A 12,134-nucleotide genomic window follows, 5' to 3' on the forward strand; every position below is an offset into this window, starting at 1 on the left:
TTCTGTGATGTAGGTGGGATGTATCTGGGGGGTGGTCTTAGGTTACACCCCTTCTGTGATGTATGTGTAATGTTTCTGGGGGTGGTCTTGATCTAGAGAATGGGAATTTCAAAAAGTCTTTATAAGGTCTTGCACACCATCTTTCTGGGTCCTCCTCCTCTCCTGCGTGTGAGGGAGCACCCTGTTGCAACAGATCAATAAAGATCAAGCTTACTAGCTGCTTTGCTTCTCAATATTCTCTGGTTGGCCTCTGTTATTTTCTCCTACCAATAGGGAACCTATGTAAGGACTCTATATGGGCTCTTGGATACCCCATAAGGGAAAAGGGCATTATTTTTATTTACAACAGATGGCGACCACGCACAAAGGGACTTTTGGTTACCCGGATTCTGGAAGCGAGGAAGGACTGGTTATCCAGCGCGCACCAGGCAGTTTGCCAGGAGGAATAACCAGTCTTCCATCAATCCCAGGGTCTGGAAATAACTGGAGGTTCAGCGGGGCTAACCAGAGGAAGCAACGCTTGATCAGGCCGGCCTTAAACAACCAGTCAAGAGATCGTGGGATCACCAGGAACAGCGCATGCGGAAGTGAGTATTAAGTAGGAAACACGGGTAGTGGGTTGGGTTCTCTAAACACAGCAACCAAAATTCTTTAATTCTTCCTTTTCCCTTCAATTCTAAAATTTCTACTTTTTTCCTCATCTAAAAATTGCCTTCTCCTTTCTGTCCCCTCGATCTCAACACCAGCCCTAGCCCTTCGGAGTATGCCCAGGCAAAAGTTGTGTGTGACTTCTTTCATTTCCCTTCTATGCTGACCTATTCCTTCGGAGTTTTGCCCAGAAAAAGGTCGTGCTTTTTCTTCTGTACTGAAAACTATAACTCCCAGGTGCAGCCGCACCTCTGCCATGGCGATCTTTGTTAGAGATGACCTGTGAGCAGAGAAAGCAAGGGCACCTGATTCCTTTCCTTCTTTGTCATTTCTGAGTCCCAATCTGGCACTGCGCTACGCAAGCGTCCAGTAGGAAACTCTCAGGTTAGATTGTAAGAGGCAGGAGGTTGCTGTGGGCTCCCTGGCTGAGAAATGACCAAAGGGGGGGGGGGGTTGAGATCGCTGACCGCACTGTTAGCTTAGCAGCCAGGAAAGGCCAACAGCTGTACCAGCCTAGTAAGTCAGGCCAGACGAACGGCGGTGTGTCACAGTACTAATTCTCGGAGTTGTCCAAATTGAGTCTACTGTGGGTTATTTATTGTGTTTCCTGAAAAGTGGGGATAAAACCCCGACTGCAGTATAAAAGTAAAAGCTAGCGCTATTAAAAATTCTTAATAAAATGGGTGCACCTTAATCAAAAGAAATGAACCCACAGACTCCTGCTGGGAAAGAAGCCCAGTTGGCGCTTACTTCCCGCCTGGACTCTGACAGTCCCCTTCAATTTGTGTTTAAGAAACGTTTTTCCTGTGTTTAAATTGTACTTAGGTAACATCCAGCAGCTGCTTATCTTAAATGTGCCATCTAAAATAAAAATGCAAGCTTGCTCCAAGTTCTAAATCTAAGAAAGCCATGTTGAACGTTATCAATCTTAAACAAGACAAAAATTGAGAATGAAGTGTGCAAATGTTTGTTATTTGAGAGAGGCTCTAAAAGAGTTTTTCTCCCAAGTGGTAAAATCCTGTATACGTGCTACTTGTGTTCTGAAAGGAGAATTACCCCACCTCCTTCCTCTAGTTTCAGTGGGGAGGGTGATTTTAAGTCTAATGGTAAATGATGTTGTGTTGTAACTTTTGAGTTTGTGAGTACACCTGTGTTCCAGTCTATCTTGGAATGTGAAGTTAACCTAATGTTTCTGCTGCAAAAGCCTAGTTGAGCCAACTGCTCTCTCAAGCTAAAATGCAGTGTATGTATTTCATTAAGCATATGCCTATGAAAGTATGGTGTTCCTTCTAAGAAAAATATGTGAGTCCAGTTTTAACTTTGATTTGGTTGGACAGAAGAATTATTGTAAGGCTCCTGATATCAGTCTCTATAAGACGTCCTGGCCTCTTTTCTTAGAAAATGCCCCCCCTTGTTTCATTCTGTCTCTTTCAGGTTTTTTTTTCCCTTCTTCTTATTCTGTGCCAGGTAAATTTACTCCCGAGTAAGCTTCCTTTAAAGGAAACTGCAAAGAGGGGGGGAGCAATCTTTCCCAAGGTACCCTGCATCTCACTTTCCTATTCACTTTTGTGTTCCCTTTAAATCAAATCTATGGCTGTTTTAATTATGGGTACTTTTATTTTCCTCTTCCTTAGTACATGATAGGCGCATGGTTTGTGATAGGCGCATGGCTTGTGATCTCTTCCCCAGTTGTGTCTGTGTACATAAGTATGTGTGTGTCTCTCTGGTAGTACAAATCTTGCTATGAACCCTGTATTTTAGGGTTGGACTAGATGACCCCAGGGTCCCTTTCAACTCTCCCAATTTGTGGCTGTGGGGAAGGCCATGTGTTTGCAAGCATTGGAGGGTAATTCTTAAATTCTGGTGAGGTGATGTGTTGAAATTCAGCCCAGATTTGCTCTTTGTTTTTTTTAAAAGGTGTGAGGTGAAGCCATGATGTTTGAAGCAGAACTGGTGATATCAGGCATTTAAGTGATTACAGTGTTTATCGTTTTGTCTATTATTTACAAAAATCAGACTTAAAAGTCTACTCAAAGTTTAAGCACATACAAATGAATAATCAAGTAGAATTAGCCTTGACCAATCCTGTAAATAAAGGGCAGTAAAATTTGTCTGCAAATGGTGAGGCTGAAATGACTGAGAATATTTAAAATAATAATAATAATAATAATAATAATAATAATAATAATAATAATAATTCTCTGGCCATTTTCCCCATATATAAGGGCGTGGCATTGTTCCGCGAATAGCCAGAGGGATATTAGCCCTTTCCTGTACATAAAGGAAGCAGTCCTTTGCTTGGGCTGCAATTGCTAGCTTTGGTGAATACTTGAATTGCTGAGTTTCTCCTTTTTGTTTTAAAATCTAACCCTATTTTTAAAATCTACTCCTTACCCTTCCCTTCCCTTATTCAAATTCTAATTTAGCCAAAAGATGCAACATTTTCAATAGTATAAAAGGTTTGCTGAGACATGAACTCTGCACATGCACAGAGGCTAGATCAGCTTAAAAGAGAGAGAGAGAGGAAGGAGGGGGGAGAGGAGGTTTGGAGAGTGTGCTGTGGGGAGAAACCTATTCAAATTTCCTTGTGTGGAACTTGGAACCATTGGGGAGATCATCCTTGATGTGTCTTTTGCTCCAGGGGCTAATTAAGACAAAGGGGTTGGGTACTGGACCATCAAGGGTCAAGAGGTTGCCAGGTTTCAGGTCTTGACATGCCGAGTTCTTTTCACAGGTAAATATCAAAGCACTCCCACTGTGAGTTCCTCTCTTGAGTAGTTTGCCTCCCCAATGGGATTTAACAGGTTTTTTTGTTTGTTTGTGTATATGTCTATGCATTTTAGGAACAGCATTTCCTGGCAGACTTCTCACATGAAATAATTTTCTCTTTTAACAGGATATGTGAACCCCATTAACAAAGTGTTTGTCCCTTCTTTTCTCCCACAGCACAAATGATAATGAGGGGATGCAAACAGTGATTTAAATACTCTATAAAAAGTAATTGCATTTGTATTTCTTTTCGTCTTTCTTACCTTAAAGCCAAACAGTCACTTTCCTTCTGTTCAGCAAAACAAGTCTGAATCCCTGCTATATTAGTTTATTTCCCTCTATCTCTTTGTGGCTTTGACACTTTTTTAGGTTACAAATAATTGTTCATTTATTAATCAGTTTTTCATTGGGTTGTTAGAATGCCAAAACAGGTTACTTCAGGTGACTTCAGGTTTAAACAAAAAACAAATTGTGTGTCTTAGCATTTAATTATCTTTGGTTCCTCATAGGTCATTGTGTGTGTGTGTGTGTGTGTGTGTGTGTGTGTGTTTTACTTTGGGGACATGTCCATCACATGTTGAAAGTCATTTTCATCAAGTTCTACTTATCAGATAGCACATGCTGAATTTGAACCTTTTTTCCATTGTTTTCCCATTTTTTTTCAGTCCAGTGGTAATCTGTGTGGTTTTGATAATATCTTATTATTATTTAATAATAATTCTTTTCTGAATCTGATGTCTTTGTGTCAAGTCCATTTTCATCTGAATGGTAATCTAATTTTTTGCTTTCTTTTTATTTTTTAAACTTTCTTGTATTTTTTTTACAGTTCTCTTTCTCTACACGTGGAGTAATTTTTATTTAATAATATGAAAAAAAAAACTAAGTGAAGGAAAAGCAAACAAACTTAGTAGATAATAACAGTAATTATATGGAAATGTGATAATAATATTAAAATGAGTAAAATGCTTAACATGCTAAGATTTTATTATTTGCAGCTGATAACTCAAGGAGATTTTCTTGGGGAGGGGGCTTTTGCCCCTTCTTTTTCTAACTCTTGTCTTTTAAGTCCCTAAAAACCCTGCCCCCTTACAGGATGTCACTTCTACAAGATGTGTTACTACAGATCTATGATGAAAAAGCTTCACCACCACCTGCAGCAACAACAGACACCAAAGTTTTTCTAAGTGCCCACAGCTATCTCTTTCAAAGGATATAGACTGATGGGGGAGTGGGGCTGACAAAGGGGGGTGGAGTTCAATTGCAAGGACATTTTCTCATTTTTGAACCTTAAAGACTGTGCTCCAGGATTGAGAAGATCACAATTATCTCAAGATATGCAACTGATATTTAATTAGTTTGTTTTGTATTATGTGTTATTACGTAGGAATGTTGAGATGTGTCTGACAGTGTGTTATTTCCACAAAAGGGGGGGGCTATTTTTGTGTGTAATTGGTTTTATGTTTAATGTCTTATTCCTTACACCCCAGTGGAGGATTCTCATACATTTTATACTTTCTAATAGCTCACACTATTGTGTAGTCCAATGTTTAGATCAATTTATAACCACATTTCATTGTTCCACCTGGCACTATGCCAACCTTCCCTACCCATTTTAAAAAAATGTGCCAAAACTTGCTTTACCAAGGAGAAGCTTCTAAGAAACATGAAGGTGGATATGCTTTGGTTTAGCAGGAATGATCCCTTATAGACTTAAATTGACTTATTTGGACAACTGCCCTTGTTAAGAATCGTTTTCTTTTAACAGATTGGTTTGAAGAGTTGAGAACCATGGGGCAAGAAAAATTCAAATTGGACTCAGTTTGAATTGGGCAAGTGTATCCAGGCTGCAATTAGCTTTTTGGTCCTTTAAGTGCAAGTGAGCAACTTCCCATGAGTGCAAGACCACAGCCTATAATAAAATCCCATAGAAAGGCCAAGGCCAAGGCATCTCCCTCACGAGATGTCCAAACCTGTGCCAGCTATGGTGAATGCCAGGCGACATGGTTAAATGAAAGCCCCGAGGGGATTCAACAGACAGGATGTGTTGCTGTAGCACTATGTCAGTGTGAGACCACAGAAGAGCTAGCTTGACACCTGAGAAACACACAAAAATGGCGAAGGACAAAACACCAACTGCATTTTTCAGTCAGTAGTGGACCTTCCTGATAAATGTAAAGCATAGCCACTATTGAGAAAATGTTTCTCCCAAGAGCTAGAATGCCACAAGTAATTTAGTAACAAAATGCAACATATGTTATTTTTATATGATATATTTATACAAAGACATCCATTTACAACATACGATGTTATTATTTGTGGGGCAAAAATTTTTAAGAAAAATTCTAGCCCCAAAGGGGGGATAATGTGATAGGAATTTTATGGTCTTAGATATATGGCAACGTTCATAACCACACGTACATAGATCAGCACAGGAAAGCCAACCTGGAACCATTTTGATTCCTAAACTGAGCAAATGTTTCTCTGCAAGGTTAAACTGGAAAAGCCTCCCCATTGTCTCTTTCCTCACAAATTCTGTCTCAAGGATACGTCTGTTTGAATAAGGGTCTGTTGAATAAGGTGTGAGCCTGTGACCTGGCCCAGGAAATAAGTAATTTACCACTACAAAAGAATGGCCAGGCTCCCCAGGCAATCCAATCAAGTAACTTGCCAGACAGGAGATAAACAACAACAGGAGAAAAACAATATTTAAATTTCTGTGATGTAGGTGGGATGTATCTGGGGGGTGGTCTTAGGTTACACCCCTTCTGTGATGAATGCATAATGTTTCTGGGGGTGGTCTTGATCTAGAGAATGGGAATTTCAAAAGTCTTTATAAGGTCTTGCACACCATCTTTCTGGGTCCTCCTCCTCTCCTGCGTGTGAGGGAGTACCCTGTTGCAACAGATCAATAAAGATCAAGCTTACTAGCTGCTTTGCTTCTCAATATTCTCTGGTTGGCCTCTGTTATTTTCTCCTACCAATAGGGAACCTATGTAAGGACTCTATATGGGCTCTTGGATACCTCATAAGGGAAAAGGGCATATTTTTATTTACAACACAGCTCACCCGCCCCAGGGAGCGAGAGGCGAGGCACTGAGCATAGGGCTCCTTAAAAGGAATCAAAGACTTGGGGCTGATTTTTACACGACTGGAGCAACTGCAGGGGCGGCGGGGGGGGGGGGTGACATTTGCCAAGCCTTTACAGGGTGCAGGCGGATAAATCTGCCTGGATATTTGCCTGGATTTGCCTGGTCCTCTGCTCCGCTACCCCCACCCTGCTGCCTTTGCCAGGCCTCTTCCCTCTCTTTAAGAGCCTGGCGGCCGGATCAGGCCAAAAAACCTCATCGGGCCCAAGCGTCCAGTTCTCAGCGTGGCCAAACAGATGCTCCAACAGGCAGCAGCCCCAGGGTGCAGCAGCAGCACCCTCCTCGCGTGTGAGTCACAGGGATTTGGAGGTAGACTGCGCCTGCATCTGGAGGCTCCATCGGTTGAGCGTAGTGAAGCTAAGAAGCGGCGAAGGGCCTGGTGGATCAGGCCAGTGTGCCCCATCTAGTCCACAGAGTCCTGCTCTCACAGCAGCCAACCAGATGCCCATTGTGGGAAGCCCGCAAGCAGGACCCGGGTGCGAAAGAAGCTGGAATCCCCGTGGTTCCCAGAAACAGGCATTCTGAAGTATTACTGCTCCGGATTGTGGAGCCTTTCCCCTTAAAATCCTCCCTTTGTTTAGAAGGGGCCTGCCTCCCCACCCCACCTTCTATGGGTCTGCTTGTATCTCCTTTTGTAACTCCTTTCCAGGAGTTGGGGCCAAGATGGCTTCTCCTCGCAAGCCCACATCTGGCTCCCCAGATGTGCCCCAGGCCATCTCCCAGGCCTTGTCCCAAACAGGTGAGGCTGTGGCAGGAGACTCTCAGCCTGATCTACCTCACAGGGCTGTTGTGGGGATTGAAATGCGGAAGGGGGAGAACAGTGGGATATGAATGTCGTGAAACAGAAAGAGATAAAGGCTGCCTGCCTATTCCCTGACAATAGCTGTGCCCCAGCAGAGAGGGAACTGCACTCTACATGCGCTCAGAGGAAGCACCTTCCTCTGCTGTTTTGCTCCCACCTTCCAGAGCTGAGTTTCCAGCACTTAAAATAATAATAATAATAATAATCTTTTATCAATAATAATAATAATAATAATAATAATAATAATAATAATAATAATACAGTGGTACCTCGGGTTACATACGCTTCAGGTTACATATGCTTCAGGTTACAGACTCCACTAACCCAGAAATAGTACCTCAGGTTAAGAACTTTGCTTCAGGATGAGAACAGAAATCGTGCTCCAGTGGCGCAGCAGCAGCAGGAGGCCCCATTAGCTAAAGTGGTGCTTCAGGTTAAGAACAGTTTCAGGTTAAGAACAGACCTCCGGAACGAATTAAGTACGTAACCAGAGGTACCACTGTAATAATAATAATAAATTTTATTTATATCCTGCCTCCCCCAGCCGAAGCCGGGCTCAGAGCAGCTAACAACAATAAAAGTAACACAGCATTCTAAAATCAGTTCATTCTAGAATCAATTCAAAATCGAATTAATGGCAACCGTTGGGCTGGAGTTCTGGGAGGATTACCGAAGGAAGGGGTCAGACTGTGCCTTGGCCAAAGGCCTGGTGGAACAGCTCTGTCTTGCAGGCCCTGCGGAAAGATGTCAAGTCCCGCAGGGCCCTGGTCTCTTGTGACAGAGCGGTCCACCAGATCGGGGCCACAGCCGAAAAAGCCCTGAGCTTCAAAGGGCTGGATTAATCCTTGGGGTGATACTAACCCCGGAGGCAACAATCTGGGTCACCCCCCAAAAAAAAACATGTTGCAGAACCTGGCATGAAAGATTTGCATGTGGCTGTGGCAAGGAAGAGAGTAAGGCAATGGGGTTTTTTGGGGGGGGGGGGGTGAGAGAACTGCCCCTTTCCATTTCCTCCTCCCAAACATTCATCCCCCTTAGGAAAAACAATACTGTTAGGGCATTAGAAAGGGCTGTTTGAATCCATGGGCATGGCACATTCTTTGGGGGTGACTCTGCAGGCAGGGAGGAGCGGGCAGCTCTTGCCAGGTCATGGGGGCACAGTGGCACATGGGGCATCTGAATGGGGCCTTTGTATGGGTCGGACAACGGGTACCCCTGTTTGCCCGGGCTGCATTGGAGTGGGATACAGGCACCCTGGCACCCCTGCCTTGGGTTGCTGTCCTGGGAGTTGGAGAAGGAGGGCTAATGCAATTCTGGGCTGCATCCCCAGAAGTCTAGTGTCCAGACCAAGGGAAGTACCGTATTTTTCGCCCCATAGGACGCACCAAGTTTTTTTGGGGGGAAATAAGGGGAAAAATTTTTCTTCCCCCCCCCCCAGGCGCTTGTGGGGCTGGCAGCGGGGAGAAGCGCTCTTCTCCCCGCCGCCCGCCTTCAGATCAGGTCCGGGGACAGCAGGAAGATGCGCTGCGTCTCCCCACTGTCCCCGGAGCTTGCGGGGCTGGCGGCGGGGTCTCCCCGCTGTCAGCCTCCAAACCACTTCGGGAGACAGCGGGATGGCGGCGTTCCGCCTCCCTCTGTCCCCCGACCTTGTGGGGCTGGCGCTGGGGCTCTCCTGAAGCCTGGAGAGTGAGAGGGGTCGGTGCGCACCGACCCCTCTCGCTCTCCAGGCTTCAGCGAAAGCCTGCATTCGCCCCATAGGACGCACACACATTTCCCCTTCATTTTTGGAGGGGGAAAAGTGCGTCCTATAGGGCGAAAAATACGGTAATACCGTATTGGCCCGGATATAAGCAGCACCCACAAATAAGCTGCACCTTTAAAATTCGGGGGGGGGGGAGACAATACAGTGGTACCTTAATTTGTTCTGGAGGTCCGTTCTTAACCTGAAGCTATTCTTAACCTGAGGTACCACTTTAGCTAATGAGGCCTGCCGCTGCCGCCGTGCCGCTGCCACACGATTTCTGTTCTCATCCTGAAGCAGAAAGGCAGCATGGCATGTCAGATTAAGACCTTGGAGAGACCAGGGTTCAAATCCCCCAACTCAGCCATGAAGCTCCCTGGGTGATGTCGGGCCAGAGTCACTTCTCTCTCAGCCTCACCTACTTCACAGGGCTGTTGTGAGAGAAAAACAGGGAGAGGGAGAATCATGTAGGCCGCCTTGAGCTCACTGGAGGAAAAAAGTGGGACAGAAATATAATCAATCAATCAATAGTCCTGCTCAGAGTGGATCTGTTGAAAACAATACAGCAGCTGGGAAACCCAGCCAGATGGACGGTGTATAAATATATTATTATTATTATTATTATTATTATTATTATTAGTCTCAGGGTTCCTGTTTTGACTCACTGCCTAGCCTTGGTCACATCACCTGCCTCTTCCTAGATGGCCACCTGTCATGAATTCTTTAGTAGAGATTCCTGCATTGCAGGGGTTTGGACTAGATCTCCCTTGGTGTCCTCTTGATTCTACAATTCCCTGCTCTTTGTCCTACCCCAGGGCTGCTGTGCAGCCAGACACAAGACCAGCCGGGCAGTGTCCTATCCCCCCATTGACAAAGTGCAGTTAAGGGGCCCAGTTAACTGGAGTTAAGATTATCATGTCTCAAGAGCGGGGCCTTTTCTGCATCGGCTCCATGGCGATGAAACGCAGTCTGCTAAGAAACAGGCCTCTGATCTCCCCAGATCTCCTGCTGCAGGCAGTGAAAATGTGTGTTTAGGGACAAGGACAGGCAGACAACTTTGCCTAGCTTACAATACACTGTTTAACACAATTGTAATTTAATTTGCTTTGTATTTGTGTGTGTGTGTGTGTGTGTGTGTGTTTTAAAGGTGGCTTAGAAATATTGCAAACAAGTAAAGGAGTACATTTTAAAATTAGCCAAACAGCCTTGCAATGAGCTAGCGGGTCTGGGAGCCCATCTCAGTGCCAGATGCAGCAGAATCGGCCCTCTTTCTTCTTCCCCCGGGAAGTCAGAGCAGCAAACACCTTGAATTCTGCAGAGGCTGGAAGCCAAGGGGCCAGTCACTACCCTGGCAGTAATTCCTGCATTGCAGCGGGTTGGACTAGATGACCCTTGGGTCCCTCTTCTAAATCTGTGATTCTGCGATTCCCTGCTCTTTGCTCTTTTTGCTGTATAACTCTGCCCTGCCTCAGGGCTGCTGTGCAGCCAGACACAAGACCAGCCTGGCGGTGTCCTATCTCCCCATTCAAAAAGTGCAGTTACGGGCCCCAGTTAACTGCCTCGGATGAAAGGTAGCAGCCAAGCAGAGCTGCCTCTCGCCCCCGTTCCGTTTCCCTGCAGGGAAAGCGCCTGATGCAGACACGGCTCTCGCTGCAGAGGCACCTGGAGCCCCGAAAACGTTGCTGTCGCACACCCTTCCGTCGCTTGGCCGGCCTCGCAGCTGGGCCTGGGAGCTGCCGCTGGCCAGTGCTCCTGGCAGGCAGCCTGTGTGAAATCTGGGGGTGGCGAGGCTGATATCCAGGGCCTTTTTGTCTCTCTTTCCCTCCCCTTCACGGACTTCCACCTCATCTCCCCATCTTGGAAGGAGGGGTCTGCTGAGGCCTTGCATGCCTGTGTGGGGGCAGGGAGGCATGTCTCATGAAAGCTATCGCCTGGGTGGGGTGGCATATTTGGTGCCTTTCATTTGAAACACACACACACACATTCTCTGGCAAGAGTTCCCTTGCGCTACAGTTAGGGCTTTGAAATCCTTCGCACTCGCATCTCCGGCAGCTTCCATTTTGCAGGAAGTCGGCGACATGTTCTTTCTGCGGTTCCGGCAACTAGGCCCTCACTTGTCTTCATTGCCCCTTGCTTGCTTCCATTACCCCTCTGCCTTCCTCTGATGCAGAGCAGGGAACAATGTGGCCCTTCAGATGTTCTTGGACTCGAATTGTCTCTTACTGTTGGCCATGTTGGCTAATGGGAGCTGGCGTCCCGACAGTGCCAGAGGTTCCCCCTCTGTGAACTTCTTCTTCCTCTTCTTCTTCTTCTCCTCCTCCTCCTCCTTCTTCTTCAGTGATCCCTCGTAGCCAAGTAAGATTGTCTTCCATAAACACGGTTTTAACAGTGAGTCCATAAGTGGCTGTGGAGGCCAATTCTGGATCCACACGTCCTTCCACGGTGGGGACAGAGGTTTCCGGGCGGAAGTTGATCACAATGAGGGTTTGCCAAGCGTGCCTTCCTCTTTGCACGTTTCTCCCTTGCATCCTGAGCATAGCTGTCAACCTCCCCTTTTTTTGCGGGAAATTCCCTTATTCCAGCGCCGTTTCCCGCTGCTTCCCGCTGCTATCCCGGATTATTAGATATCCCGTAGACTGTCCCCGGGACAGGTGAGGCTGCCGATCCCTTATTTTCAAATCTGAAAGTTGGCAGCTATGGTCCTGAGTTCGAGCGTCTTCAAAGCCCATGACACCTTTGGTAAACGCTGTTCTCCAATTGGAGCGCTCGCAGGCCAGTGTTCCCCAGTTGTTGGCGTTTATACTACATTTTTAAAGATTTGCCTTGAGAGAATCTCTGTGAACTATGCCATCATTTGCCTTCACTGCCCCTCTCTACCTCCATCATTGGGCTTCACTGTCTCCGATGCTGCCTTGCAGTAAGGAAACTTTCGACACACACGAGAATTCTCATTAGTATCTGTCGTCGTGAGTGTTTAGGTATGAGAAGGCTATCTTCTGAATTAAGTCACTAACGGGACCAACAATCT

The sequence above is a fragment of the Podarcis muralis genome, chromosome 7 (assembly GCF_964188315.1).
Source record: "Podarcis muralis chromosome 7, rPodMur119.hap1.1, whole genome shotgun sequence".
In the NCBI taxonomy this organism is placed as follows: Eukaryota; Metazoa; Chordata; class Lepidosauria; order Squamata; family Lacertidae; genus Podarcis; species Podarcis muralis.